Consider the following 27,392-nt stretch of genomic DNA (forward strand, 5'->3'; position numbering starts at 1 on the left):
TTCTCCATGTTTAGGAAGCATCAATCCATCAAGCTGGAGTTTAGGCTGAGGGAAGAATTCACAGCCATCAATATTCTCTTGTTTATTAAGCAGCGCGGGTTTTGTGAGACAGCGAGCCTTGTGTCAGTCCTGGGAGCAGCGCCTCCAGAAAGGGCACAGTGGCTCCTTGATGAATGACTTTAATAAGAAGCAGCTTAGAAGTACCTTCAAGTAAGAAACTAATAACAATAATTAGATGTTCCTTAATCATTTATTTATTTTATAGTTTATGCCCTGCCTGCTTCTGGAAAAAGAATGGAAGTGGCTTGCAATTAAAACACATCTACCCAGGATGGTTCAAATGAAGATAAACATGAGATCAGAAATCGCACTGAGGGAGTGAATTTTTCTTAATCAACTTTCCTGCTACCCACTGAGAATATTGTATTCCCTCTCCTCGCCAGTCACCTTTGGTTCCTCGGCGCCACGGGATGTGGCAGATGTAAAGCGGCGGCTGCAGGTGTCGCAGGACAGGTGGATGAGGTGGGAGCAGGATGTGTGACCTGTGGTCTCAGCATCTGAGCCCTGGGCTTCCAGCCACATTTGGATTTCGTATGTCGTCGCTCCAAACAAATCTGTGTGTCTGCGGCAGGATGGCGTGAAAAATTAATGCCCCTGTGTCAGAGCTTGTCAGAGTGACAGTGCAGAAAGGGAATAACAGGGGCGACACGCGCGGTGCTTTCTACTGAACAACCACTCTTGTGTTCCCTGACTGCCGTCTCCCAAGCCTGCGTGTCTGGACTCATGGGGCTTCAGCAGCCAGACCCTCCCTTCAGGCTGAGGGCAGAGAGCCTGCCTCTGTGCAGTAGCTCAGGCCGTGTGTCTGGAGTGTGCTGACCCTCCTCCCCACCCCAGTGGGAGCAGCAGAAGGGGCTGTGGTCAGAGCTGGGTGACGAGTTGACCCGTCTTGGCTGAACCATCCTGGGCTTAGAGAATGAGAAGGCAGCCCCCCAGAGGGTCGTCAGAGAGCAGGCTGGGACAGAGACGCTCCAGAGGTGCTCTAGTGTGGGAGAAACTGGGGAACAGGCGGGCGAGGGGGCAAGGAGAGGAAGAGGGGAAGGCTTAAGGTTCTGTTGCTGCAGAACCTCCACAAGCGGTGGAGTGGAAGTTTCCCCGCACATTTAAATACTCAGCAAAGGTTTGTTCACTCTGAATCTCAAGTTGGCTTCTTTCTGACCTGTGGTCACAGGGCTGGGAGTAGCCACCTCCTTCCTGCAGCAGGGTTGGTCTAATGTAGCAGTTTAATATCATGGATTCTGGAGCCAGACCACCTGCGTTCACATATCAGCTTTTGACTTCCTAACTTTCTGGCCTTAGGCAAATTGTTTAACATTTTTATGCCTCAATGTCACATATGTAAAGTACTTAGAAAAATGTCTGGTGCTTGGTGTTAATTAGGTTAACGATCCGGTTTCGCTGATCTTCATCCAGGAGGGTGGATGAGGAAAGGCCCTAGAGCTCAGTGACCTAGGCTTAGGCCATGTTGAAAGGTCCGTGGCTGGAGCTTTGGGGAGGGAGTTAGGAGCTTGTTGACCTGCTGAATGGCCGTGGGAAAATATACATCCTCTTCTGTCTGCCTGAGCTACTGAAAAAAAAAAAAAAAATCCCCCTTGCCTCCCTTATCCCCCTAGGATGAACCTAAATGTGATGTTAGGTTTATAAGATGAATTACCCTCATCCAAGCCAGGGCTGAGCAAGGCACTCTCTTTTTTTGGTGGTGGGGAGGGTATACCATAATTTTAATTTTTTTTAAACATCTTTATTGGAGTATAATTGCTTTACAATGTTGTGTTAGTTTCTGCTGTATAACAAAGTGAATCAGCTATATGTATACATATATCCCCATATCCCCTCCCTCTTGCGTCTCCCTCCCACCCTCCCTATCCCACCCCTCTAGGTGGTCACAAAGCACTGAGCTGATCTCCCTGTGCCATGCGGCTGCTTCCCACTAGCTATTTTACATTTGGTAGTGTATATATGTCCATGCCACTCTCTCACTTTGTCCCAGCTTACCCTTCCCCCTCCCCATGCCCTCAAGTCCATTCTCTATGTCTGCATCTTTATTCCTGTCCTGCCCCTAGGTTCATCAGAACCTTTAAAAAAATTTTTCTTTTTTTAGATTCCATATATATGTGTTAGCATATGGTATTTGTTTTTCTCTTTCTGACTTACTTCACTCTCTATGACAGACTCTAGGTCCATCCACCTCACTACAAATAACTCAATTTCATTTCTTTTTATGCCTGAGTAATATTCCATTGTATATATGAAGCCTCTCTCTTCTTAAGAAATAAAAAGGAAGAAAGCTTTCCTGCTCTTTGTGGAAATTTAGGATTATTCCTAAATGTTAAGGCAGTGGATCTCTTCCCTCATTGCACATAAGAATCCCCCGGGGAGTTTTAAAATTTGTCTGAAGTCTAGAACCCTCACCTAAGATTCTGATCTGATGGGTCTAAGGTGAAGCCTGGATGACAGGGTATTTTTGTGGTTCCCAGATGCAGTAAATCCCTTGTTAACCAGGGGAGGACATGATGAAGGAGTCTGGAGCATCTGCAGGAGTGATCATGACAGATCGGGAAGCTGCGTGCACCTCGGGTATAAAGGCTACGACATGATTTTGCATGGGACACAGATGATAAATATGGCAAAAATTGTGAAGTTGGCCCTAAAATGACTAGCGTTCAGAAATACTCTGGGGTAGATCATTCACTATGGTTTGGGGCTGGGGAGGCCATCCGGTTTCCTGCTCTGGCCCATGAACTTCTGTTGACACTTAAGCAAGCGCTAAGAGGCGTTGAGAAGTGAATTTATTTCTCTGCGTTGATGGTCTTGTTCTCTGCAGTAGACACTGATAACTGTCCTGCATTATCGCGTCTTCTCTATGCTGCCAGAGGCTGCATTTCCCAGCCTCCTAAGGGTAGGTATGGCCATGTGACTAACTTCTGGCTGGGAGAGTGTAAGAGGAAGTGGTATGTACAATGTCCAGATCACATCTTTTAAAAGGAAGCAGGTTTCCCTCCACTTCCTGTCTTTCCCCCTTCTTTCTGGCCGAAAATGATAACACCTGGAGCAGAAATGGAAGCCACGTGTCAGGAGGGCAGTGCAATCCGGCAGCTCTGGACTATTGTGTGAGAGAAAATAAAAGCCTATTATTTTATTTAAGGTTTCGCATTGTTAGGTCTCTGTTTCAACAGCATAGCCTGTACCCTAACTAATATATGCTTCCTTTGGCACTAACTTTGGCACACTCAGACTTCTAGGATGAGGGGAATAACTATATAAATGCATAAATAAAATAAGGGAAGAAGGATTTTCACAGCCTGAAGATGGTCATATGCCATAAACAGAGGGGTATGTTTATCTCAACTTTCTGCAAATGAGGTCAATTAGATAAACAGACATTCTAATGTAGAATTTCCTTCTCCTTTGGTCTCACAATTCGTCAACGTGAGGAATTATTAATGAAGCTCCCTCAGCTACTGACATTGAACTATCTTCACCTCATTTCCGAGAAAACTCTCTAAACACATGAAGAAATTCATCAGAGTGAGTCTCTGAGGACTCAAAACAAGTGACATGTTGCGAAGCCATATTACTGCAGTGAGACTTGGGAGGATATGGCAATGATACAAGTAAAAGCAGGATACGATGAAAAGGTATTAGAGAAGCAAAAGGAATTTTTGGAGCTACAAAGCATGATTGAAAAAAATGGAATAGCACAATCAAATAAATTAATTAAAAGGCTTTATTAAGAAACTCCTCTAGAACTTGGTAAAAGACAAAGAAACAAAAATCCTGAACGACAAAATACAATGTCAAACTAGATCAAATGATTCGATATTTATGTAAAAGAAATTCCAGAAATACAAAGTGAAGTAGATGGAAGAGAAGAAATAATTGAAGAAAAGAAGAAAATTTACTTGACCTGAATATTTAAATCTTTATGTCAAAAGGGTTTCCTGATTTATCCTCAGGATTAACTGGAAAAAAGAACCTGCACATGGATATATTTTGTGGATTTTTATAAATTCTAGGTATAAAAAAATATTAAGGTCCGTTAGGTAGGTTAAAATGTGATGATTAAAAAGGACAGGAGGGCTTTCCCTGGTGGCACAGTGGTTAAGAATCCACCTGCCAGTGCAGGGGACACGGGATAGAGCCCTGGTCTGGGAGGATCCCACATGCCACAGAGCAACTAAGCCCATGGGCCACAACTGCTGAAGCCTGCACTCTAGAGCCCATGCTCCACAACAAAGAGAAGCCACTGCAGTGAGGGGCCCACACGCCACAGAGAGGAGTGGCCTCTGCTCACTGCAACTAAAAAAGAAAGCCCGCACACAGCAATGAGGACCTAACACAGCCCAAAATACAATAAATTTTAAAAAAGGACAGAAAAAAAAAGATGCATCAGATTGTTCCCCTGCAACAGTGAGTATTAGAAGGCAATGGCAAAATTTACAGAGTTCTGAGAAAAAGTGATTGTGACCCCATAATTCTATACCTTTTCAAACTATTGTTTTTGCATAAGAATAAAAGACAAATATTTTTAGGTGTTCAAAAACTCAGAAAAGATACCATCCACATATAGCCATAAGAAATTTACTGGAAGCAGCTTTCCAGCAAAATGGAAAAATTCAAAATAAGGAACTGAACAAAAGGAAGACTTGGTATTCAAAAAACAGTGGTTCCAACTATATACATAATAACATTAAATGTGAATGAATTAAACAATCTAATCAAAAGGCAAAGATTGTCAGACTGGATTTAAAAACAAGATCTAACTATTTGCTATTTACAGAAGATACCCTTTACACTCAAAGATAGAAGTAGTTTGGAAGTAAAAAGATGTAAAAGAAATAGCATGCAACTAACAACCATAAGAAAGCTGAATGGTTATACTAGTACCAGACAAAATAGACTTTCAAACAAAAAACAGATAAGAGAGGGGCATTTTATAATGATAAAAGGATTGATACATCAAGAAGATATGAGAGGGGGCTTCCCTGGTGGCACAGTGGTTGAGAGTCTGCCTGCTAATGCAGGGGACATGGGTTCGTGCCCCGGTCCGGGAAGATTCCACATGCCGCGGAGTGGCTGGGCCCGTGAGCCATAGCCGCTGAGCCTGCGCATCTGGAGCCTGTGCTCCGCAACGGGAGAGGCCACAACAGTGAGAGGTCTGTGTACCGCAAAAAAAAAAAAAAAAAAAAAAAGAAGATCTGACAATTACATATATTCACCTAACAATAGTGCCCCCAAATACATAAAAGAGAAATGGATAAAATTGAGGGAAAAATAGATAATTCAACAGTAATAGTTGGAGACTTTAAAAGCCCATTTTCAATGATGGATAGTAGAACTAAGCAGAAGATCAACAAGGAGACTTCAACACTATAAATGAATTAGACTTAACAAACACCTATAGAACACTCTACCCAGCACCAGCAGAATACTCATTCTTCTCAAGTTCACACATGGGACATTCTCCAAGATAGGTCTTATGATATGCCACAGAACAAGCCACAATAAATTTAATAGTATTGAAATCATACAAAGAATGTTCTCTGACTACAATGGAGTAAAAACAACAGAAAGAAATTTGGAGAATTCACAAATCTGTGGAAATTAAACAACACACTCCTAAACAGCCAATGGGTAAAAGAAAAAAATCACAGGGAGTTAGAAAATACTTTGAAGTGAATTAAAAGGGAGATACAACATACCAAAACTTATGGGAAGCAGCTAAAACAGTGAAAAATATATAGCTGTAAACACATACATTAAAAAAAAAAGAGAGAAATATCCCAAATCAATAACATGCCCTTGCACGCTAAGAAATTGGAAAAAGATGGAACTTCCCTGGCGGTCCTGTGGTTAAGGCTTCGCCCTTCCAATGGAGGGGGCGTGAGTTTGATCCCTGGTCAGGGAGCTAAAATCCCACATGCTGCACAGCCAAAAAACAACAGCAACAAAAAACGAAATGGGAAAAAGAACAAACTAAACCCAAAGCAAGCAGAAGGAAACAAAGTTTAGAGTAGAAATTAATAAAATAGAGCATAGAAAAATAGGGAAAAATTAACAAAACAAAAAGTTGGTGCTTTGAATAGGTCAATAAAATTGGCAAATCTTTAGTTAAGAAAAGATCAAGAAAAAAGGAGACTCACATTACCAAAATCAAGAATGAAAAAGAGGACATTTGTGATTTATAATAAGAAATATGTATTTGGTCATCATCAGGTTCCTGGCACAGAGTTCCTGCAACCTTTGGAATTTCCTAAGTGATAACAGTGATAAAGATGAAAGCAATGTCTTTTCTTAGTCCTAACCCTCCCCTTTCAATCACACCTGAGTTTAGGTTGATGAGGTGACTTTGGGAAAGCTCTTAAGGGTTGGGGGAGGGAGGAATTGGTTGCCAGGGGAACCAACCAACTGATTAGAGAGTTGAAACTTTCAGTCCCACCCCCAACTTCCAGGGAGGAGGGGGGACAGGCTGGAGGTTGAGTTAATCACCAATGGCCAATGATTTAATCAGTCATGCCTGCATAAAAATCCTTAAAGTACAGAGTTTGGAGAGCTTTCCAGTTGGTGAACACAGAGGTTCTGGGAGGTTGGCTTGCTTGGAGAGGACATGGTAGCTCCTTGCCCATTCCCACATAGCTTGCCCTATGCATCTCTTCCATATGGCTGTCCTGAGTTGTATCCTTTAATAATAAACTGGTAATTTAGTAAATAAACTGTTTCCTGAGTTCTGTGAGCCATTCTAGCAAATTATCAGACCAGAAGAGGAGGTCATGGGAACCTACGACTTATAGCCAGTCAGCCAGAAGCACAAGTAACAACCTGGACTTGCAGTTGGTGTCTGAAGTGGGGGTGTGTGTACAATCTTGTTGGACTGAGTTCTTTGCCTGTGGGGTCTATGCTAACCCCAGTAGACAGTGTCAGAGCTATTGAACTGTGGGGCATCTAGTTGGTGTCTGCAGAAATTTGGGGAATTGCTTGGTGTGGAGAAAACCCTCTCACATTTGGGTGTCAGCCATGAAATACTGAGAATAGTAGTAGAGATCTGAGAGAAGAAGCAGTTTTTTTTTTTTCTCCTTACAACATAACTATTGACCTTACAGAAATAAAAAGGATTATAAGAGAATACTGTGAACACTGTAGCCAACAAATTAGATGACTTAGACAAAATGGACAAATTCTTAGGAAGATGTAAACTACCAAAACGGACTCAGGAAGTACTAGAACATCTGAATAGACTTTTAACAAGTAAAGAGATTGAGTTAGTAAAACGAAACAAAATTACCCACCAAGAAAAGCCTAGGCCCAGAAATTTTCATTGGTGAATTCTACCAAATAGTTAAAGAAGAATTGATACTAAACTCTTCCAAAAAGCTGAAGAAAAGGGAACACTTTTCAACTCATTCTATGAGACTAGTATTACCCTGATACCCAAACAAGATAAGGACTTCACAAGAAAAGGAAAGTACAGACCAATATCTCATGAATATGAATGCAAAAATCCTCAACAAAAACTAGGCCAAGTCTAGCAATATATAAAAAGGATTACACACAATGACCAAATGGGATTTATCCCAGCAATGCAAGGTTGGTTTAACATCCCAAAGTCAATTAATTTAATACACAATAGGAATAGAATAAAGGACAAAAGCCACATGATCATCCCAATAGCTGAAGAAAGGAATTTGACACTATTCAACACCCTTTCATTATAAAAAAATACTCAACAACCTAGGAATGGAAGCAAACTTCCTCAACCTGATAAAGAGCATCTATGAAAAACCCACAGCTAACATCATACTTCGTGGTAAAAGAGTATTTCTCCCTAAGATCAGGAACAAGAAGGATGTCTGTTCTCATCACTCCTATTCAACATCATACTGGAGGTTCTAGTCAGGGCAATTAGGCTAGAAAATGCAATAAAGTCATCCAGATTGGAAAGGAAGAACTCAGATTATCTCTATTTGCAGATGACACGGTCTTGTATGTAGAAAATTCTAAAGGAATCCACTAAAAAACAATTAGAACTAATAAGTTGAGTAAGTGTGCAGGATGCGAGATCAATCCACAGAAATTAATTCTTGTGCTATACACTAGTAATGAGCAATCTGGAAGTGAAATTAAGAAAACAATTGCATTTACAATAGCATCAAAAAATAAAATACTCAGGAATAAACTTAACAAAGGAGATGCAAGGCTTGTACACTAAAACTACAAAACATTATTGAAAGAAATTAAAGAAGATTCAAATAAATAGAAAGACATCCCATACTCATGGATTGGAAGACAATATTGTCAAGATGGCAATGCTTCCCAAATTGACCTACAGATTCAATGAAATCCCTATCAAAACCACAGCTGGCTTTGTTGAAGAAATTGACAAGCTGATGTAAAATTCATATGGAAATTTAAGGGACCTGGAATAGCCAAAAATAAATCTTGAAAAAGAAAAAGTTGGAAGATTCTTACTTCCTGATTTCAAAACTTACTATTGGAAAGATGTAGTAGTCAAGAGAGTGTGGTACTGCAATAAGGATAGACATATAGGTCAACAGAATAGGATTGAAAATCCAGAAATAGACCCTCATATTTACAGTCAATTGATTTTTAACAAGTGTGTCAAGATAACCCAATGAGAGAAAGAATAGTCTTCTCAACAAATAGTGATGGGACAGCTGGATATTACATGAAAAAAAATGAAGTTGAACTTCTATCTCACACCATGTATAAAAATTGATTCAAAACGGATCAAAGACTAAAATTAAATGATAAAACTATTAAATTCTTGAAGAAAGTGTTGATGTAAATCTTTGTGACCTTGACACCAAAAGCACAAACAGAAGGGAAAAAAATAGATAATTGACATCACCAGAATTAAGAACTTTTGTGCTTTGAAGGACACTATCAAAAAATGGAAAGACAGCCTATAGAATGGGAGATAATTTTTGCAAATCATATTTCTGATAAGAAATTTGTACTAATATATATAAAGAACTCTTAAAACTCAACAATACAAAGACAACCCAATTTAAAAGTGGGCAGATAATTAATTAATTAATTAATTAATTAATTTATTGACCACACAGCGTGGCGTGCGGGATCTTAGTTCCCCGACCAGGGATCGAACCCATGCTCCCTGCAGTGGAAGCACGGAGTCTTAACTACTGGACCACCAGGGAAGTCCTGGGCAAACAATTTAAATAGTTCCCCAAAGAAGATACACATGTGACCAATAAATATATGAAAAGAAGTCAATATCATTAGCTGCCAAAGAAATGCAAATCAAGCCCTCAATGAGATTTTACTTTATACTCCCTACAAGGGCTAAAATAAAAAAGACAGGTAATAACAGGGTTGGAGAGAATGTGGAGAAATTGGAACCCTCATACACTGTTGGTAGGAATGCAAAACAGTGCAGCCACTTTGGGGAACAGCTTGGAAGTTTCTCAGAAAGTTAAACATTGAATGAACGTACAACTCGGCAATTCCACTCCCAGGTATACATCCAGAATAATCCAAAACAGGTCTTCAAACAAAAACTTGTATAGGAATATTCATCGCAACATTATTCATAATAGCAAAAAAAAGGAAACAATTCAAATGTCCATCTACCAATGAATGAATAAAAACATGGTTTATTCATACAATGAAATAAGATTCAGGATACATGCTACAATATGAATGAACTGTGAAAACATGGTAAGTGGAAGAAGCTAGTCATAAAAGACCACATAATGTATCATTCCATTTATATGAAATGTCCAGAACAATCAAATCCATAGAGACAGAAAATAGATTAGTAATTGCCTAGGGCTGGGGATGAGAGTGGAGTGAAGGAGGGGTGAGAGGAGTGGGGCATGTTGGAGTGAAATAGGGAGCACTTCCAATGGGTACAGTGTTTCTTGTTAGGGTGCTGAAAATATTCTAAAATAGACTGTGGTGATGGTTGCCAATTCTGTGAACATACTATTGACAAAATCTATTGAATTGTACACTTTAAATAGGTGAATTATATGATATGTAAATTATATCTCAATAAAGCTGTTATTGCAAATAAGAACAGTGAACTCTGGGACTTCCCTGGTGGCACAGTGGTTGAGAATCTGCCTGCCAATGTATGGGAAACAGGTTCGATCCCTGGTTTGGGAAGATCCCACATGATGTGGAGCAACTAAGCCTGTGTGCCACAACTATTGAGCCTGCAAGCCACAACTACTGAGACCACATGCCACAACTACTGAAGCCCGGGTGCCTAGAGCCTGTGCTCCACAACAAGAGAAGCCACCGCAATGAGAAGCCCGCGCACTGCAATGAAGAGTAGCCCCCGCTCGCCGCAACTAGAGAAAGCCTGTGCACAGCAATGAAGACCCAACGCAGCCAAAAATAAATAAATAAATAATAAAATAAAAATTAAAAAGAACAGTGAAAGCTGAAGTTGTGTAAGTAATTGTTAGTATGGTTGTTAAGCCTATTATAATTGATTAAAAAATGTTTTATTGTGAAAAAATAGTTTCTTTGTACAACAGCCATCAACGTTTTGCAAATCTTATTTCACGGCTTTTTGTTTTTTTTTGGTTTTTTTTGGTTCTTTTTTTTTTCCGTACATCTTTATTGGAGTATAATTACTTTACACTGTTGTGTTAGTTTCTGCTGTTCAACAAAATGAATCAGCTATATGCATACATATATCCCCATATCCCCTCCCTCTTGAGCCTCCCTTCCACCCTCCCTATCCCACCCCTCTAGGTGGTCACAAAGCACCAAGCTGATCTCCCTGTGCCATACAGCAGCTTCCTGCTAACTATTTTACATTTGGTAGTGTATACATGTCAGTGCTACTCTCTTACTATATCCCAGCGTCCCCTTCATCCCCTGTGTCCTCAAGTCCGTTCTCAACGTCTGCATCTTTATTCCTACCCTACCACTAGGTTCATCAGTACCATTTTTCTAGATGCTATATATATGCATTAGCATACGGTATTTGTTTTTCTCTTTCTGACTTACTTCACTCTGTATGACAGACTCGAAGTCCATCCTCCTCACTACAAATAACTCAATTTCATTCCTTTTTATGGCTGAGTATTATTCCATTGTATATATGTGCCACATTTTCTTTATCCATTCATCTGTCAATGGACATTTAGGTTGTTTCTATGTCCTGGCTATTGTAAATAGTGCTGCAACAAACATTGTGGTACATGTATCTTTTTGAATTATGGTTTTCTCAGAGTATATGCCCAGTAGTGGGATTGCTGGGTCGTATGGTAGTTCTATTTTTAGTGTTTTTTTTTTGCGGTACACGGGCCTCTCACTGTTGTGGCCTCTCCTGTTGCAGAGCACAGGCTCCGGACGTGCAGGCCCAGCGGCCATGGCTCACGGGCCCAGCGGCCATGGCTCACGGGCCCAGCCGCTCCGCGGCATGTGGGATCTTCCCGGACCAGGGCACGAACCCGCGTCCCCTGCATCGGCAGGCGGACTCTCAACCACTGCGCCATCAGGGAAGCCCTCTATTTTTAGTTTTTTAAGGAACCTCCATACTGTTCTCCACAGTAGCTGTATCAATTGACATTCCCACCAACAGTGCAGGAGGCTTCCCTTTTCTCCACACCTTCTCCAGCATTTATTGTTTTTAGATTTTTTGATGATGGCCATTCTCACTGGTGTGAGGTGATACCTCATTGTGGTTTTGATTTGCATTTCTTTAATGATTAATGACTTTGAGCATCTATTCATGTGCCTCTTGGCCATCTGTATGTCTTCTTTGGAGAAATGTCTGTTTCGGTCTTCCACCCATTTTTGTATTGGGTTGTTTGTGTTTTTGAGATTGAGCTGCATAAGCTGCTTGTATATTTTGGAGATTAATCCTTTGTCAGTGGCTTTGTTTGCAAATATTTTCTCCCATTCTGAGGGTTGTCTTTTCATCTTGTTTATGGTTTCCTTTGCTGTGCAAAAGCTTTCAAGTTTCATTAGGTTCCATTTGTTTATTTTTTATTTTATTTCCATTACTCTAGGAGGTGGGTCAAAAAGGTTCTTGCTGTGATTTATGTCATAGACTGTTCTGCCTCTGTTTTCCTCTAAGAGTTTTATGGTGTCCGGCCTTATATTTAGGTCTTTAATCCATTTTGAGTTTATTTTTGTGTATGGTGTTAGGGAGCGTTCTAATTTCATTCTTTTACAAGTAGCTGTCCAGTTTTCCCAGCACCACTTATTGAAGAGGCTGTCTTTTCTCCATTGTATATCCTTGCCTCCTTTGTCAAAGATAAGGCGACCATATGCGCATGGGTTTATTTCTGGGCTTTCTATCCTGTTGCATTAATCTATATTTCTGTGTCAGTACCATATGGCCTTGATTACTGTAGCTTTGTAATATAGTCTAAAGTCAGGGAGCCTGGTTCCCCCAACTCCATTTTTCTTCCTCAAGATTGCTTTGGCTATTCAGGGTCTTTTGTGTTTCCATACAAATTATAAAATGTTTTTGTTCTAATTCTGTGAAGAATGCCATTGGTAATTTGATAGGGATTGCATTGAATCTGTAGATTGCTTTGGGTAGTAGAGTCATTTTCACAATGTTGATTCTTCCAATCCTAGAACATGGTATATCTCTAATTTGTTTGTGTCATCTTTGATTTCCTTCATCAGTGTCTTATAGTTTTCTGCATACAGGTCTTTGGCCTCCTTAGGTAGGTTTATTCCTAGGTATTTTATTCTTTTTGTTGCAATGGTAAATGGGAGTGTTTCCTTAATTTCTCATTCTGATTTTTTGTTGTTAGTATATGGGAATGCAAGAGATATCTGTGCATTAATTTTGTATCCTGCTACTTTACCAAATTCATTGATTAGTTCTAGTAGTTTTCTGGTGGCATCTTTAGGATTCTCTATGTATAGCATCATGTCATTTGCAAACAGCAACAGTTTTACTTCTTCTTTTTCAATTTGCATTCCTTTTATTTCTTTTTCTTCTCTGATTGCCATGGCTAAAACTTCCAAAACTATGTTGAATAATAGTGGTGAGAGTGGGCAACCTTGTCTTGTTCCTGATCTTAGAGGAAATGCTTTCAGTTTTTCACCATTGAGAATGATGTTGGCTGTGGGTGTCATATATGGCCTTAATTATGTTGAGGTAGGTTTCCTCTATGCCCACTTTCTGGAGAGCTTTTATCATAAATGGGCATTGAATTTTGTTGAAAGTTTTTGTTGTATCTATTGAGATTACCATATGGTTTTTATCCTTCAGTTTGTTAATATGGTGTGTCACATTGATTGATTAGCGTATATTGAAGAATCCTTGCATTCCTGGGATAAAGCCGACTTGATCATGGTGTATGATCCTTTTAATGTGCTGTTGGATTCTGTTTGCTAGTATTTTGTTGAGGATTTTTGCACCTATGTTCATCAGTGATATTGGCCTGTAATTTTCTTTCTTTGTGACATCTTTATCTGGTTTTGGTATCAGGGTGATGGTGGCCTCATAGAATGAGTTTGGGAGTGTTCCTCCCTCTGCTAAGAGTTTGAGAAGGATAGGTGTTAGCTCTTCTCTAAATGTTTGGTAGAATTTACCTGGGAAGCCAACTGGCCTTGGGCTTTTGTTTGTTGGAAGATTTTTTTTTTAACATCTTTATTGGAGTATAATTGCTTTACAATGGTGTGTTAGTTTCTGCTTTATAACAAAGTGAATCAGCTATACCTATACACATATCCCCATATCTCCTCCCTCTTGCATCTCCCTCCCACCCTCCCTTTCCCACGCCTGCTGGAAGATTTTTAATCACAGTTCAGTTCTTGTGATTTGTCTGTTCATATTTTCTATTTCTTCCTGGTTCAGTCTTGGAAGGTTGTACTTTTCTAAGAATTTGTCCCGTTCTTCCAGGTTGTCCATTTTGTTGGCATATAGTTGTTTGTAGTAGTCTCTCATGATCCTTTGTATTTCTGCAGTATCAGTTTTTACTTCTCCTTTTTTGTTTCTAGTTCTGTTGATTTGAGTCTTCTCCCTTTTTTTCCTGATGAGTCTGGCTAACGGCTTATCAATTTTGTTTATCTTCTTGAAGAACCAGATTTTAGTTTTATTGATCTTTGTTATTGTTTCCTTCATTTCTTTTTCATTTATTTCTGATCTGATCTTTATGATTTATTTCCTGCTGCTAACTTTGTGGGTTTTTGTTCTTCTTTCTCTAATTGCTTTAGGTGTAAGTTTAGGTTGTTTATTTGAGATGTTTCTTGTTTTTTGAGGTACGATTGTATTGCTATAAACTTCCCTCTTAGAACTGCTTTTACTGCATCCCATAGGTTTTGGATTGTCGTGTTTTCGTTGTCATTTGTTTCTAGGTATTTTTTGATTTCCTCTTTGATTTCTTCAGTGATCTCTTAGTTATTTAGTAGTGTGTTGTTTAGTCTCCATGTGTTTGTATTTTTTACAGTTTTTTTCCCCTGTAATTGATATCTAGTCTCATAGTGTTTTGGTTGGAAAAGATCCTTGATATGATTTCAGCTTTCTTAAATTTACCTAGGCTTAATCTGTGACCCAAGATGTGATCTATCATGGAGAATGTTCCATGTGCACTTGAGAAGAAAGTGTATTCTGCTGTTTTTGGATGGAATGTCTTATAAGTATCAATTAAGTCCATCAGGTCTAATATGTCATTTAAAACTTGTGTTTCTTATTTATTTTCTGTTTGGATGATCTGCCCATTGGTGAAAGTGGGGTGTTAAAGTCCCCTACTATTATTGTGTTACTGTCGATTTCCTCTTTTATGGCTGTTAGCATTTGCCTTATGTATTGAGGTGCTCCTATGTTGGGTGCATAAGTATTTACAATTGTTATACCTTCTAGGATTGATCCTTTGATCATTATGTAGTGTCCTTCCTTGTCTCTTGTAATAGTCTTTATTTTAAAGTCTATTTTGTCTGATATCAGTATTGCTACTCCAGCTTTCTTTTGATTTCCATTTGCATGGAATATCTTTTTACATCCCCTTACTTTCAGTCTGTATGTGTCCCTAGGTCTGAAGTGGGTATCTTGGAGACAGTAAGTATATGGGTCTTGTTTTTGTATTCATTCAGCCATTCTGTGTCTTTTGGTTGGAGCGTTTAATCCATTCACATTTAATGTAATTATTGATATGTATATTCCTAATACCATTTTCTTAATTATTTTGAGTTTGTTTTTTTAATAAATAAATTTATTTATTTATTTATTTATGGCTGTATGGCCCGTTGCTGCTCACGGGCTTTCTCTAGTTGTGATGAGCGGGGGCTACTCTTCATTGTGGTGCGTGGGCTTCTCATTGTGGTGGCTTCTCTTGTTGTGGTGCACCAGCTCTAGGCACGCAGGCTTCAGTTGTGGCACGCGGGCTGAGTAGTTGTGGCTTTCAGGCTCTAGAGTGCAGGCTCAGTGGTTGTGGCACATGGGCTTAGTTGCTCTGCGGCATGTGGGATCTTTCCGGACCAGGGCTCGAACCCCTGTCCCCTGCATTGGCAGACGGATTCTTAACCACTATGCCACCAGGAAAGTCCTTTGTGTCTGTTTTTGTAGGCCATTTTCTTCTCTTGTGTTGCCCACTTAGAGAAGCTCCTTTAGCATTTGTTGTAGAGCTGGTTTTGTGGTGCTGAATTCTCTTAGGTTTTGCTTGTCTGTAAAGCTTTTGAATTCTCTGTCCAATCTGAATGCGATCCTTGCTGGGTAGAGTAATCTTGGTTTTATTTTCTTCCCTTTCATCACTTTAAATATATCGTGCCACTCCCTTCCGGCCTGCAGAGTTTCTACTGAAAAATCAGCTGATAACCTTATGGGGATTCCCTTGTATATTATTTGTTGTTTTCCCTTGCTGCTTCTAATATTTTTTCTTTGTATTTAATTTTTGATAGTTTGATTATTATGTGTCTCATTGTGTTTCTTCTTGGGTTTATCCTGTATTGTACTCTGTGCTTCCTGAACTTAATTGACTGTTTCCTTTCCCATGCTTGAGAATTTTTCAACTATAATCTCTTCAAATATTTTCTCAGGCCCTTTCTTTTTCTCTTTTTTTTCTGGGACCCCTGTAATTTGAACGTTGGTGTGTTTAATGTTGTCCCCGAGGTCTCTGAGACTGTCTTCAATTCTTTTTTCTTTATTCTGCTCCATGGCAGTTATTTCCACCATTCTGTCTTCCAGCTCACTTATCCGTTCTTCTGCCTCAGTTATTCTGCTATTGATTCCTTCTAGAGTATTTTTCATTTCAGTTATTGTGTTGTTCATCCCTGTTTGTTCTTTAGTTCTTCTAGGTCCTTGTTAAATGGTTCTTGTATTTTCTCCATTCTATTTCTGAGATTCTGGATCATCTTTACTATCATTACTCTGAATTCTTTTTCAGGTAGACTGCCCATCTCCTCTTCATTTGTCTGGTCTTTGGTTTTTACCTTGCTCCTTCATCTGCTGCATATTTCTCTGTCTTCTCATTTTGTTTAACTTACTGTGTTTGGGGTCTCCTTTCTGCAGGCTGCAGGGTCATAGTTCCTCTTACTTCTGTTGTCTGTCCCCAGTGAGTGAGGTTGGTGCAGTGGCTTGTGTAGGCTTCCTGGTGGAGGGGACTGGTGCCTGTGTTCTGGAGGGTGGAGCTGGATCTTGTCCCTCTGATGGGCAAGGCCACATATGGTGGTGTGTTTTGGGGCGTCTGTGAGCTTAGTATGACTTTAGGCAGCCTGTCTGCTAGTGGGTGGATTGTGTTCCTATCTTGCTAGTTGTTTGGAGTGAGGCATCCGGCACTGGAGCTTGCTGGCCGTTGGATGGAGCTGGGTGTTAGTGTTGAGATGGAGACCTCTGGGAGAGCTCTCACTGATTAATATTCCATGGGGCTGAGAGTTCTCTGGTGGTGCAGTGTCCTGGACTTGGCTCTCCCACCTCAGAGGCTCAGGCCCAAGCCTGGGCCAGAGCAACAATACCCTGCAAGCCACACAGAACCGAAGAAAAGGAAGAAGAAAAAAGTAAAACAAAACCCCCAACCCCCCCAAAACAACAAACAAACAGACAAACCCCCAAGATAAATGGTAAAATCACAGCATATTTTTAAGGATAAAAATTTTCTGACATTTGGAACCATATAAACATTTTTGCATTTATTTTATTTTTTAATTAAAATTTTTTTATTTTTATTTTTTATGTTTTTGGGCTACATTTGGTCTTCATTGCTGTGCGTGGGCTTTCTCTAGTTGCGGCGAGTGGAGGCTACTCTTCGTTGTGGTGCACAGGCTTCTCATTGTGGTGGCTTCTGGCTTCTCTTGTTGCAGAGCTCTAGGTGTGTGGGCTTCAGTAGTTGAGGGTGTGTGGGCTCAGTAGTTGTGGTGCATGGGCTTAGTTGCTCTGCTGCATGTGGGATCTTCCTGGACCAGGGATCGAACCCATGTCTCCTGAATTGGCAGGCAGATTCTTAACCAGTGCACCACCATGGAAGTCCCTTTTTTGCATTTAGAAAGTGTATTTAGCATTGTTTTCAGATGTCTACAGATGAATTGGAAAAACTCATCACTCTTGTGTCTTTTGCCCTTAACTTTCACTCTACTACCACTACCACACTTGCAACACTTCCCACACAGAAGCTTCTGTCCCTGTGGAGTTGGGGTGCATCACACTCCTAGTACGTGGATGTGTTCACCAACCTGGATGTTCTCCAAACCCTATACTATTAGATTTTTTTAATGGAGGCTTTCTCACATAGGCATGATCAATTATTAATTTCATTTTCAGCCCCTCTCCCCTCTGGAGAATGGGGGGTGGGGTGGGGCTGAAAATTCCAAGCTTCTAATTATGTCTTGGTCTTTCTAGTGACCAGCCTCCATCCATCAGTCCACCAAGAGTCCCCTCATTAGAACAAAAGACACTGCTATCATCTAGGAAATTCCAAGGGATTTAGGAGCTCTGTGTCAGGAACTGTGGTCAAATACCAAATATTAGAACAAAAGATGCTCCTAGTGCTCTTATCACTTAGAAAATTACAGGGGTTTTAGGAGCTCTGTGCAGGAACCAGGGGTCAGAGACAAATATATATATATATATATATATATATATATTATCCTACAACAGAATACTTCCAAAGGATTATCATTCATTTAAGATGGAAATTGTCTATCTTGTTTATATGCTGAATTCTTTCAGATGCAGGTAACAAGAAACGCAACCACAGTGGCTTGTACAAACATGAGTCTATTTTTTTCTTCATATTAGAAATCTGAAGGTAGGCTGCTGCTGCTGGCATTGGTTCAGATGTTCAACAATGTCAAGGCAAACATTTCTGGGATTCTCTTGGCCTTTCTCACATTAGCAGTCAAGACAGAGAGAAAGAGGAAGAAGACAGGGCAGCACCAATACCAGAAAAGCAAAATCTTTTCCAGGAACCTCACCAACTTCCATTTATATCTGGGTCACATGGTCACCTCTGGCTGGAGAGTGGATGAGGAAAGGAGGCAGGGTACCAACTAAAAATTACCTGTCAGGATCTCAGTGTCTATAACCATCTTTGGTGTATAGTAGGAGGTATGCCCATAGTCCTTTATAAGTATCTGTTGAATGCATATGGTAAAATGTTTATTCACGAACACTCAGTGCTCCTCCCTTTAGAGGATAAGACATCCATGCTCTGTTGAACTCAGGAATCTGAGTTTTCTTTGGCCAATGAAATGGGCACAGAAGTGGCTTCAAGAGCCAGGCTCTTTTCTCTGTCTCTGTGATCATGGAAGCATGTGTCCAAATGGAGCTTGGGTCCCTGAGTGACTGCGATGAGAACTCTGAGCTTACCCATATTATTTAAACCACTGATATTTCTCGGGAGTTGTTTGTTACTGCAGCTTAACCTAATTTATCCTGGCTGATGTGATGTATGTATCAGGTAAGAAATCCACAACAAATCTCCAAATTAAAATTTTGCAAACTATATTTCCTGGTCACATGAATAGCAAGAGTATGCCTAGATTAAGATAAATGATAGCCATTTGGAAATTAAGCAAAATAAAAAATAGCTTTTCTGTCAAAGTGGAAATCAATACTGAAAAGACAGACTATTTAGACATTTAAGATGATGAGACCACTGTATAAAAGTACATATGTGAATATGACAAAAGTTATTCTTAGTAAAATCCATAATCTAAACCTGTTATTACTAAAATAAATATGCTTGAGTGTTGAAAAATTGAGAATAATTGGATTAAGAATTCAAAATAAGAAGCTGGAAAACAAATAGCAAAATAGTGAGAGGAAGAAATTAATAAAGATAAGAGCCTACATTAATCACAAAGCAAAAAGTCAGGGAATTGATTAATCAAATCAACAACCAGAATTTTGAAAAGATAAATCAAATAGACAAGTCTGTGGGAAGTTTGACTCCCCTCAAAGCAGGTGAAAACATGATAGATACTCAATGTGAGGTACGAGAAAAAGACAGTATAAATTGGTACAACATTTCTGGTGAGAGGTTTGACACAACTGTCAAAATGTAAAATGTTCATACGTTGAACATTTGATGAATAAATAAATGTTAGATTGAACTGAATGAGCTTCTCAAATGTGAAGTCTCATGAAAAAATACTCTTTTCTAAGAAGTTTGTGACCCTGGGCCTGGTGAATAGGGGATAAAGTGGAATGCCCTGTACATCAGCCTTTGGAGAAGGATGTGTCTCGATCATTTTGGTCCTGGAGTTGGGCCACCTGGAGAAGGACCCCATGATCCTATGACTCCTGTACAAAGGGAATGGTCCTGGCTATATCGCCTCCCTTCCCTCTTCCCCTTTCAGAAAATTTTCCTGGATTCTCCTGGTGCTCTAACAGACAAAATCATTCCCCAGGCTCCCAGAGCACCCACAAACTCTGTGGGTATTCACAGCAATGCCTTACATATTCTCTGAGCTCTCCTCACCTCTGATGCCTCCAGGGAAGCTCCTTGAGTCAACTTGTCCCTTCTCATGAACCAGGGCCCTTTTTGAACTCAGGTTCAAGCTCCCTCCTCTTTCACCATTTTACCTCAGGATTAAATAAACACTTATGGCTGGAATGTTAAGGCTCATTCTGAGCTCTGGACCTCGCTCTGTAGATGCTCACTGGATGATGCCCTTAGCATCTCCATCTCCCATGGGAAGATTTCTTTAATGCCCAGCATCCTACGATGCAAAGTGCAAATGTATCCAGGCTCCTGGCCTAGAGTAGACTCTGGCCATTGGAATTCGTGGCCAGAGACAAGTGACAGACTATTCATCCATTTATATATGTTTACATTTATTCATTTACTCCATTCACTCAAAAAATATTTGCATACCTACTTAGTGCTGGGCATTTTTCTAGTCACTGGGGATTCAGCAATGAAACCAACAGAGAAAAATCCTTGTCCTCCTGGAGCTAACATTCTAGTAGGGCAGATAAACAATAAACAAAATAAATAGGTGAACTAAAAAGGTATGTCAGAAAAAAAAAAAAAGGTATGTCAGTAGTAAAATCTATGGAGAAAAATAAAACCAAGATGGCGGATAGGGAGTATGTGGTAGTTGGAATTTTAAAGGGGATGGTTAGAGCCCCGCCCCACCCCCCCACCCCCCGGCCTAAATGAGAGGTGACATTTGGATGAAGACATGAAGGAGTGAGGGAGTGAGCATGCAGCTTTCTGGGAGAGACATATTCCAGGAAGAGGGAATGGCAAGTGAAAAGCCCTAAGGAGGAAGCACGTGAAGAGCATTCAAGGAGATAGCAAGGAGGTCAGAGGGGCTGGAGCTGAATGAGCAAAGGGGAGAGAATTAGGAGAGAAGGTCAACAGGAACAGCAGGTTGGAGGCCATTGTCAGAACCTGGGCTTTCTTCTGCGTGAGCTGGGAGCCTTTGGAGGGTCCTGAGGTGGGGAGGGGGCCATGGAAGGCCTCCAGATGCTGTGGTGGGAACAGACGGTAGCGAGGCTGAGATAAATGTAGGAGGACAGTTAAGGGGCTTCTACAATAATCTGGGTGAGAGGTGAAGGTGGCTTGGACCTGGATGATGGCACGGAGGTGATGAGACGTGGCTGGATTTTGGTGACCCTAAAGGTAGTGCTGCTGAGAAGGGGGTTTCAGAGAAAGAAAGGTAACAGCAATGGCTCCATCACCAGATTTTAATGCCAAGAACCCGTATCTTCTACAGGAAACGCTACAAGGAACACGTGAGTTCTTATAACTCATCTTTTAACCACCCTGGTCATTTCTGAGGACCAGCATGAGATCATCTCCAAAAGCTATTCCTGAGAACTCTGCGATTCTCCCTCCAGAGGGCTCTGCTTCCCATTGTTGGACGAAAACGGAATAGGAGGAGAGCACGGAGTGAGCCTGGGCTCATCTGAATTCTGCCTCGGTCCCCGTGTTCTATTCATTGACAGGAAAAAAAATCACTGTGTAAGCTGCTCAATGAAAAACAATATTTAATTAGGGCTGAGAGAGTTAGACAAGCAAACAATTAAATGTTCTATTACGATCAGTCTTGAGCCATTTAAGCTTCAGTTCAATAAGAAATCATTATAAAGGTCTAATAGAAATGAAAATATAAATAGCGTAGTTTTGTGTTTCATTTCAGCTGTTTCCTCAGGCTGGTGGATCTAAAAGTCTGTTTGACCATGGTGGGTGAAGGCTGTCAGCCACAAAGGGATTCAGCACAGACAGGAAGGTTGTGGAAGGTGGGCATGTCCACCAGCTGGCTGGGTGGGGGCAGGAGCCTTTCAGCTAAGCTGGTTTGGACCTGAGCGACAGGGGCTTTTTCATCTTATTTTTAATGTCTGAGAAGCAACATGAGAATTCTGTCTGGGAGGGAGGAGAGACAGCTTAAAAATAAACTCCTGGATGTCTTGTGAGAAGCTGGGTCATAGAATAAATACGTCTAATAAAATCCCCCTGGTTACCCAGCTTTGAGGATTTGGAAATAACTTCAGAGTGTTTCATGAAGGAATTTCTTCACAGCAACTGGAAAAACGCCTGCAAAGGGCACCACCATCACCACGGAGGGCTTTGAGATAAAGATACCATCCATTGCTGAGATTTGAGTCTCTGCAGCCAGGACTCCTGCCCAGGCTTCTGGGGATGTAGAGGTGCAAGCCCAGGTCACCTCTTCCTTGTATCCTTTCAACATCTCCCTCCTTCTCTCTAGGAGTTCCAGTCTTCTTTCTGGAATACCCAGTGTGTCATGAGGATACGATCTGGAGGTGGTCCTAGTACAAGTTAGGTCTTTGGGGTTGCAAGTGACAGAAAATCCCACTCAAATTGGTTTAAGCAAAATGCAGAACCTGTTGGCTTATGTAACTGAGAACTCCAAGGCTGGATCTAGCTTCAGGCATGGCTAAATCCAGGTGCTAAAATGACACCCATAGGAATCCGTCCCCCTCACCCTTGACTCTGCCCCCCTAAGGTGTTGGCATCACTCTCAGACAAGCTCTCCCTGAGTGGTGGCAGGATGACTCCCGGAAGTGCATCAGCCTTTCAGCAATGGTAATAGAGAAACCGCTTCTCCTAATAGCTCTAGTCAAAGACCAGCTTGGCCTATGTGCCCATCCCTAATCCGGTTACAGTGCCCAGAGGAGTGGAACGTTCGGATTGGCCAGGTTAAGGTCACATGTTCATCCTTGGATTCAGAGGTGAGATTAGCCTCTACAGAAAGCACATGATTATGGGTGGGAGAGGGGTGGTTTCCCCCAGGAAAATCAGAGTACAGTTCCCCAAAGTGGTGGAGGTTTGCTGGGTAACAATAACAGATTACCCCACATCCTCGCCTCCTGATTTTCATAGTCATGGTTAAAAGCTTGTAGGTCCCTTTAAGGCCAGACACACACTGGGCATGGCAGGATGGCTTTGTAGCTTTGTCAGGAAGGTAGTGGCCAGTAGGAGAAGCCAGTCTGAACATGGTGAGATGACACAGATCCTACCCTTGACCTTCCAATATCTTTCAGGCTCTGAACTCTGGACTTGTAGTTCCTTATCTACTTTAGGGTCTTGTTTGAGACCAGTTGTGAGTCAGGGAGAACCACACATAAAATGAGGCACAGAGTGGGTGTCTCAGGCTCATGGGAAGAGACCATAAGTTTTCATTGCATTAGTCTTTGGTTGCCCTCAGAACTCTAATATCTAGAGCAGAGTTTGGCAAAGATTTTTCTGGACCAGATATGAAATATTTTAGGCTTTGTGGGTCTCTGTTGCAACTGCTCAACCTGGCCGTCGCCACGCGAAAGCAGCCACAGACAACAAGTAAACAAACAAGTTTGGCTGTGTGCCAATGAAACTTTATTTACAAAACAGGCCACAGGCCAGAATGGGGCCCCGGGCCACAGTTTGCTGACTTCTGATCTAGAGCATGGCTGTAGGCTGGGCTCCTCAAGACGCTGCAGTGGACTTAGAAGCAAAACCTCTTGTCAGGAGTAACATGTGTGTAAAGAAAACGGGAGAAGGCAGGATGGGCCAGAGGAGCCGTGAGACTACCCTGCAGACATTTAAAGGTCTCTGCCAGCCCAGGGCGTGCTCTGGGGCACAGGTTGCCCATTAGAGGGGCCCTGAATTGAACAGAAATGGCCAGGCCATGGTACCACTGCCTTACTCAGTCACTGGCCAGGGGCCAGCCCAAGAGGAACGTGACCTGAGGCCCCTGAAGGAGCCGCCTGATGGAGGCTGTCAGTCAGTCACACTCCTTGCCGCCGGGCAGCGTGCATCTCTTGAAGGGGGACTTGAGTGGCTCATCTCTGGATCTTCTGCAAGACCCAAGATCAAGCAGTAACACGGGGGGACGGCCCGGGAGGAAGACTGGCTTGCATTGGAGGAGGACTTTGGCCTGCCTCTGGAATGGGCCAAAAGTTTTAGATTTGGGACAAAACCCTTTCTGCAAAGTGTGCTTTTGCCTGGAGCATACCTTCTCTTGAGAGCCTGTGGTGGCATCCAGCAGCTGAATGAGAAGTCAGAGGCCCCGGGTCCTGGCCGAACTCATCGTGGCCATCACACGCGAGGTGACCGAACTGATTTTGTTCAGCTTTAATTATTTTTAATTTAATTTTATTATTATTTGGCTGCGTCGGGTCTTAGTTGCGGCATGTGGATCTTTCGTTGTGGCGCGCGGGCTTCTTTAGTTGTGGTGCACAGGTTCCAGAGCGCGGGGGCTCTCTAGTTGCTTTGTGCAGGCTTTTCTCTAGTGGTAGCTTGCGGGCTCCAGAGCGTGCGAGCTCAGTAGTTGCAGCGCATGGGCTCCAGAGTGCGTGGGCTTAGTTACCCCTGCGACATGTGGGAATCTTAGTTCCCCGACCAGGGATCGAACCCGCATCCCCTGCATTGGAAGGCGTATTCTTTTTTTTTTTGTGGTATGCGGGCCTCTCACTGTTGTGGCCTCTCCAGTTGCGGAGCACAGGCTCCGGACGCGCAGGCTCAGCGGCCATGGCTCACGGGCCCAGCTGCTCCACGGCATGTGAGATCTTCCCAGACTGGGTCACGAACCTGTGTCCCCTGCATCGGCAGGCGGACTCTCAACCACTGCGCCACCAGGGAAGCCCTGGAAGGCGTATTCTTAACCACTGCGCCACCAGGGAAGTCCTTGTTCAGCTTTATTTTTAATTGGCAAACTTTTGAGTATAATTTGGCTTCCCATGCAGCCTTCTCTATAGCAAAGAAGGCACAGGCCACTAGGCTTGAGTGAACGATTGTATCTCTCATTGTAAGTGAATACTTCGGAATTATAGCTCATGTTCCAGCCTCAGTTTCAGGTGAGTCAACCTCAGAGAAAGGGGTTCACTGTCAGAGTCTGGACTCAGCCTAAGAAACTGAGAACTGGACAGTGAACCTTTGAAATGCACCAAAGCCAGTGCCTCCCCATGAGGCTTTTCGGAACTCAGGAAGGCTGCCCTCCCTAGACACTCCCCTGCCTCGTCCAGCTCTTCTTTGGATTGTCTACACTGCAAATATTTGAGAAGGTCGCTTGGGTGGATGACAACCACCAAACTTGCAAGATGTGGAAGGACTCATCATTCACAAATGTCTGTGATACCACGCGGGTGACATGGGAGGCTGACAACCGCAAGATTTCAAACCCCCCGCAGTGAGTCTGAAGGCTCCCAGCCAGAGACTACATTTCCCCGACTCCCTACGTGGAGCCCCTGGTTGACAGGGTCCTTATCCCCTTCGGGAGGGCAGAGCTGTGCTTGCAGCACTGTGACCTAAGCTAGGGACCGCACAAGGCCACAGCGGGGTGGCACCTTCCTGCGGAGGGGAGTGATACCACTAGAGCTGCAGAACCCCGTCATCTTGTTAGGCGTGGGTAGCGGGCCACTGGTACGTGTGAGGCTCTGGGGTGGGTGGGGCATGAATATTGGGGTGGGGGGATCTATGTGTGGAGTCACTGTCTCTGGGTGGTCTCCGGGCGAGTGGTGTTGCAGGCTGAGGGAGAGGGGTTTTGCATCTGATGGCATCAGAGGGAGTGCAGGTGCCGTGTCTACGCGGATGTGACGGATGCGGAGCCTGTGCCTCGAACGGAGGGTGTGAGACGTGTGTGTAGCGTCCGAATGAATGTGCTTAATTTTTATTATCACACAGCTCTTTTATCAGCATATAATTTCAGTTTAATTGATAGCGGCGCTCCCTCCTCCAGGATAATTCATTCGGGTTTATCACTGAAAGCAGAACTAAGGCCCGTCCATCCTGGTTTCTCACGGTGTTGCAGGCTCGTCTCCTGTCCTGGTTGGCCTGTCCATTTAGCTGGTTAGCTAGCTGGTTGAGCAGTCATACTTTAGACCACCTCTGTGGGTCTCCTCTCTTTTCTGAGCCACATTTTTGGCTTGTTCGGTGGAGTCATCAAACCCCCGTTTTCTCTGCAGCTCATTGCTGCAGAATTCTTTGTTTTATTTAAATGAGTTTAAATCACTCAGAATATATTAGATTACCCTCTGCCTTGGGTTGGAGCTTTGTAGGGATGGAAGTAAACTGAACACTTAGCAGTCATCTTTTCTTCTTCTCTTAATTGAACAGGGGCTGGCTGCCGGGAAGATTGGTATTCTGCCCAAAGACATCCCCCAGCATCCAGAGCTGGGTTCCTGTCGGGTCGGTAAATACATGAGGCCAGGCTGGGATAAAGGTGTGTCAGGGTTTAGCACCGGAATCTCGCTGAACAAAGCCCCATTTGAGGCCCTACTTAATTTATGATGGCCAGTCCCTCCATAACTGGCCCCCATCTGCCTACATAGCAGTTCACAGAGGCCTCATGCCAGTGTTTAGGCAGCGTCCTCTTTTGCAAATGATTTATGATTCATAATGAGCAAAAGACTGCTCCTCAGATGACCTGTCAGGGTTAGCCTGACCCAGCACTGGGGTCCATAGGAGAGGAAACTATTCTCCATGTTCTGGGTGGGAGAAATGGAGAGACACGAAGAGCAGAGGTGCTGCAGACCAGGGCTGCTGCCAGCCTATAGAGTGCCTTTGTGTGCAATTGCAAAATATGTCTCCTCTGGGTAGACACAGCCCCATGGCCACACAGTTAGAAGGGGAGGGCTCCTTCTAGGAAGAAACGTGACTTTCTCCAGGCACACTTAGCTCTGTGCCAGGGAGTGTGTAGTAGTGAGGAGAGTGTGGACTGTATTTCAGTCCTAGACCTGAAGCAGATGCCACTCCTTCTCTTGTGGCAACTGGGCCAGCCTCCCCCAGTGCTGGTTCTTCCCACCTTGAGAGAAAGAATAATCTACCCTCTTTGCCTTTTCTTCCTCATGTCCTCTTCATGTCTTAACCATTCTGCTGTGATGTAGGTATTCTGTGTTCCATTTTAGATTTGAGAAAACTGAGGATCAGAGCAGTTTTCCAAGGCTGTGTAGCTTGTAAGTGATTGGACTTGGCTGATTAGAACTCAAATCTGTCTGACACCCATGGTCTTTCAACTTCATTTCCTTATAAAGTCATTGGATAGATTTGAATTTTCTGTGATCAGGACACATTCACCCTTCGGTATCCATGGGAGATTTGCTCCAGGGGCCCCCACAGATAACAAAATCTGCAGAGACTCAAGTCCCTTATATAAAACGGTATAGTGCAATGAAGACAATAGGCCTTTCAAACCCCAAAACAACTGCGATCGAAATTCTAGGGTGGGACTGTCCTGCGATGTCGAGTCTCTCCCTCCTCAACCCTGTGATGATGACTTTAGTCTAACTCTAGGTACCAACTCTTTGTCAGGCTCTGTGATACACACTGGGCTTAAGAAGTAAATGAGCAAAAGGGGTCTCTTGTCTAGTTGGGTGAGATTGACAAGTCCTGTCACCCAGCACACCAATGTCTATTTCTGTTTCTCCACAAGAGGTGCCTGGGGTGAAGGAGGAGCCCTAGACTGGGGATCAGGGGTCTGGGAGCCTCCCCTAAGGC

Source organism: Pseudorca crassidens, chromosome 15 (genome assembly GCF_039906515.1).
Source record: "Pseudorca crassidens isolate mPseCra1 chromosome 15, mPseCra1.hap1, whole genome shotgun sequence".
NCBI classification, from domain to species: Eukaryota; Metazoa; Chordata; class Mammalia; order Artiodactyla; family Delphinidae; genus Pseudorca; species Pseudorca crassidens.